This window comes from Carassius auratus, unplaced genomic scaffold, assembly GCF_003368295.1.
Source record: "Carassius auratus strain Wakin unplaced genomic scaffold, ASM336829v1 scaf_tig00010667, whole genome shotgun sequence".
Lineage (NCBI taxonomy): Eukaryota > Metazoa > Chordata > Actinopteri > Cypriniformes > Cyprinidae > Carassius > Carassius auratus.
Window position 1 is genome coordinate 15,802 of NW_020524137.1, and position 5,396 is coordinate 21,197.

The following is a 5,396-nucleotide window of genomic DNA, read 5'->3' on the forward strand; positions in this document are numbered from 1 at the left end:
AAAGCAGGTCAAGGTTTTTGGACTTTTTCAAACGCAGTCAAAACAAGACCCTAGTTTATATTACCATTTACATGTTTGTTTAGTCTATCGATTTTTGTTTTCAATTCCGTCATCATTTACTCACACACTATTGTCCTCTGTAAAAAGATATTTTGAAGAATGCTGGCAGCCTGACAATTTCAGTTCCCACTGACTTTTATTATAAACTGAGGACATCAGTGGGAACTGAAACTGTTTGGTTACCAACGTTCAAAATAACTTATTTTGTGTTCAGCAGAAGAAAGAAAGTCAGACAGGTTTGGAACGACACGAGGGTGAGTACATGATGACAGATTTTTCAATTTTGGGTGGACTGTCCCTTTAAGTACACCTTCCTATTGTTAAGGAAACTAGCCACAAATACTAAACATACTGTAGTAAAGCCAAAACATTCCTAACTGGGTCAGTCAAAAGTTGGCTTCTGCATTTGCATAGAGCCAAACATATTCTGTTCAAGACACTGTCCAGTCAGACAGAACGTCTCTCATAAATGATTCACTCAATGAACATTTGAGTTGTCCATTGTGCTGGAGCTGAGTGGATCATTACATCCACTCTACAGCTGCTAGTCATCGATGGTTTATAAAACACATGCCTGCTGTAATTCCACATGTCTACAGTTCTGTGTCCCACCAAACACTGCACTCCCCCCCATTGCTTATGCATTAATAATATTAGGGCAAATTTGATGCTTCAGTTCAGGGGAAGCATTACTCATTTAAGGAGTGCATGGCACTATCTGTCTCTATCTTTCTCAGTGTGGGGCCTAATGGCTCTGATTGAACTCCAAATTCAATTTAGACAGGATATTACTGTTACATGAGCTCTCCTCAACAATGCCATTTCCCTTGCTTACACAGTACATTACACAGGAAAGCTAGGCCTTTTCTGCTAAAACCAAACCGGAAAAATGAGAGAACGAAAAGAAAGAGACTTTTCCATCTCGCAATGGCAATGATTGTCGATTTCAAACTGTGTTTAACACTACCGTCTTGAAATCTCGTGGCAGAGTGAGCTAAATCTATTTTCATTACCCTGCTTTCAACACGGAGCCAGTGTCCGTCTCTCAGTAAAACTGCACCTGTCACTGACGCGAATCATGAGATTGCTCCGCATATTTTTGTTCTGGCAGCCAAAATAACTTTCAGCATCTTACACAAACTTCTGCTTCCTTGCATCAGGGTTTGACCGTCATTCTTGCAGTCTGATTTAAAGCGCATAGTGCTGCAGGTTTCTAAGACAGTTACCAGCCTACTTGTGAGTTGAGCTGGACCATATTGCCAGTTCATGAGTTCACATGTCCATCTCTGATCCTTGAAAGTGGTGCAGGTAAACAGATTAACATGGGTAAAAAGATTTGGCTTGCTGTCTATAAAAAAAGGAGGGAGCTTTATGATGCCTTGTCTGGATTATTAAATTAAAGGTAGGTAATCTTAAGTATAGTTGTAAAAATAAATATCCAGTAAAAAAAAAAAAAAAAAAATAGTTAGATTAACTACATGAACAATCTCTTCCCAATCAGTTTTTTTTTTTTTTTTTTATGGCGGTGAATTTCTCAAAATTAAAAAAAAAAATTACACACAAAAATATTTTTTTATTTAATTAATTAAAAAGATTATTTATTTAATTAAAAATACATTTACTTCATATTTATTGTATGCATTTTTATTATAATTATATATGTAAATATTGTATTATTTTCATGCACTGATATAAATAATCAGTATTTATTTTTTATTTATTTTTTATGCAAAAAAAAAAAAAAAAATCTATAAAATAACAGAAAAAGTACTGGCAGCTCATTACTGTTAACTCTAAAACACAATGCAATGAAGAGTAAAATTCAAAATACTTGTAAAAACACCTGTCTACATTTATAGATTTTTTTGAATGATGCAAATGAATCAAACTTTTGAATCAGTTCATTGAAATAAACAGTTTGAATGGATGTCTTTTAGAAAATAAGCAAGCTTAGCAACTGCATTGATGTTATTCCACAAAAACATAAAGCAGCACAACTGTTTGCAACATTAATAACAAGAAATGTTTCTTGAGCAGCAAACTAGCATATTAGAATGATTTCTGAAGACTGGAGTAATGATGCTGAAAATTCAGCTTTGTCATCCCAGGAATAAATTACATTTGAATATATATATTTTTTTTAAAAAGAAAACGGTTATTTTTCAATTGTTATAATATTTAATTTACCTACTGATAATATTGGCAATAGAACATCAAAATATATGTTGAGTAAATTTAAGATAAATAAAGTTAAAAGGTGTTTAAAATTATTACAACCAGATGAACAAACACTTTACAAACTTTTATAAGCCTAATTTTTCTTTAATTGTATGGCCAAATAAATAAAAATAATAAAACAAAATTTAAAAAGATAGCTGCTGACAAACTAATTTAAAATAAATAAAAGGTATAATTATTAAATATTAAATATTTCATTATTGCATGCACTAATATAACAATACACAGTAATAAAAAGCAACAATTATCTACATAACTGTACTTTTTAAAAAAGTAAAAAATGCCTTGTGGGACATTTCTAAGGGATAATGCAAATGAATCAAATTTTTGAATTAATTCAAAAGATTTGAAGCAATGAATCATCAAATCAAAATATGAAATAAATTAATTCAAATGTAAGGTTTGAATGGATTCATTGAATGGATTCACTGTTTTACCAGTGAAATCAGTGAAATCAGAGTCAAGTCTTAATTCTCTCTGGGATCGTTAAATAAATATTATCACAGTAAGATTACCATTATAAAATCATCTAGACACTCACAGTATTACTTCATTTCAAAATCATGATAAATATATTGTGAATATTCACTTGAAAACCAGTAGACAAAATCTGACCTGAATAAAAAAAAAACTTTCAGAAAGATCTGTAAACTGTATTTAACAGCATCATAGTTCATATCGTGTGCCAGTATGTGCCGAATCTCTTTTCGTTATCCTGCTCTCATCACAGAGGTGAAAACATGATTAGGTGAGGACAGGAATTCTGGAAAATCCATGATCATCACCTTCCCGCAGAGAGCAGACACCTCTGATCACACCGCCACGTTCTCTCTGGACATCAGAGATGTGAATCTATAGGTAAATGTGTCTTGCATCCCTCCCCACACACACCAGACTAACTGGTAATGAGGGTAGGTGATATTTTTAAGCACCGCGGGTCCCTGCGGTGCTGTGTGAATCAGGCTCTCTAAGATCGTCACGGCCCATTGTGCTGGCCAGTCCGCCACTGATTATTTTAACAAATAGCATTCCTATTCAAGTCAACAGAAAGGTTTCCAATGACAGCTCGCATGACAAAAGGTCAGAGTCAGGCTGCTTGCCGTTAATTAAGTAAAATTGGTGAATGTCAGAACTACAAAGGTCAACGTTAATCCACGGCATTGTCTCGTCTTCAGGTTTCTTCCAATGGGCCGGGGGGGGGGGGGGGGGCTTCCTTGGCAGATATTAAACAAGCTAAATTCATTCAGGACTATTTAAAGATTAATGCAGCTATGGATGTCGAACCACACAGTCAGCACATGCTCACTGAAACAATCACATCTCACACGACGTGCCCGTTGCTGGCCAGAGATGTTTAGGTGAAGCTGCCAACCTGATCTTTTAATTATCTGCTTTGTTTGCATTGGTTTTAGTGTGTGTGTGCAATTCTAGCGCAGCATACTCGGTGTAGGAATGCACCAACTTAGTGATGATGCATGAGAATTATGGCAGATAATAACTAATATATAAAAATCGTTTAAATGTAGTGTACTATTTTATATGCATTAGTTGAAATCAGGCATCAAAACAATTCACATGTAAATCAGAATCCTAGGTGCTGATTGGTCAAAAATAATTCTAGCTATGTTAAAATGCACAATAAAAAAACGCATACATCATGGGTTCAGGAAGCCAACCAGTATATATATATATATATATATATATATATATATATATATATATATATATATATATATATATATATGAATTGTCCAGCCCCACTTATTATATAAATTAAGATATTTATTTAAATTTTTATTCTATTTTTATTTAACTTTCTATTTATCAAAGGCACTTTAAAAAGTATGACATTTCATTAATGAGAATAAACAATGATAAAATCCACAATACAGAAAGAAAACATAATATCATCTAATGAATACGTAGTTAAACCGTAAAATATAACTATACGATGTTACACTTAGCTATATTTATTATACACAAGTTAATCTAGGTAGCATAAAGTAATTCATTTTTCTACTGTCTATCTAAAATATGAATAAAAAGTAAGTAAGTTATCATCTAAATTTAACAAAGATACAAAGTTATTTGAATTTATGGAAAATCTAAATAAAAATAAGTGCAGGCTTGGGGAGCATGAGAGACTTTCATGAATGAATGAATGAACGAGCGAACGATTGACATCTACAAACAAAAAGCTGTTGTCGCTCTGCACTGATACAACCCTCCGGCTGTGATATTACAGAACAGTGATGTAATCAAAACAATACCTGCGGCTTCCGCAGCTGTAGATGTGACACTATATGCTATGCTGTCAACCAGGAGCGCCAGAGTAAAGTGTGGGTTTAGTGCGGGTCAGGTCACAAGCAGCAGTCACTGATAGCTGCTCTAAACACACTGTTGTGCTGCTACAGCTGCAAGCAGCCGCTGCCTCCGAGGAGACCGTGGATTAACTTGTCAGGAGATCTGACAATTGTACAATGGCATCGTACCAGCTGCCAGCATGCAAATCTAATTTCCATTACAATTAAAACCTCGTCGATGGATTGAGGATGATGTTTGCGCTGCAGGGGTCTAATACGGCCTGTCTCGCAGTTTGATAATGTGGAGATCCAGGTGGCTTCATCCGGCCCCCACCTCTCCACCAAGCCAAACACAAGCACACCGCAGGGCTTAGGTGGTTCTAGCCAAATGCTTTCACTTTCCCAGAAGGCGTGTCTGTGTTTGTGTTCTCCCAGAGGTTGTGTGTTCATTGCATTCATTAAAACGCTTTTTACAGTGCCAGAGCTTAAATGAACCGACATGGTTTAGTTATCTCACCACTGTGCATCACAAAGTTCCTGCTTTGAATATTACTCCTGTCCGTCATATTCAGTTCAAATATACCGCCTCAGACGGGGATTCTGTGAAAGGTGCACTTTCGGACTTTAATGATTTTACCAAGTCGGATGCTTTTTAATACTTTGGTGGTCCTAGAAACCTATTTCTTTAAAACCAATGAGACTTTAGCTGTATAGGTTTATGGGCCTGAACAACTTCTATCAACCAATCAGATTTTACCATTAGGTTTGCAGTAGGAATGCGCAGATATAACAGTT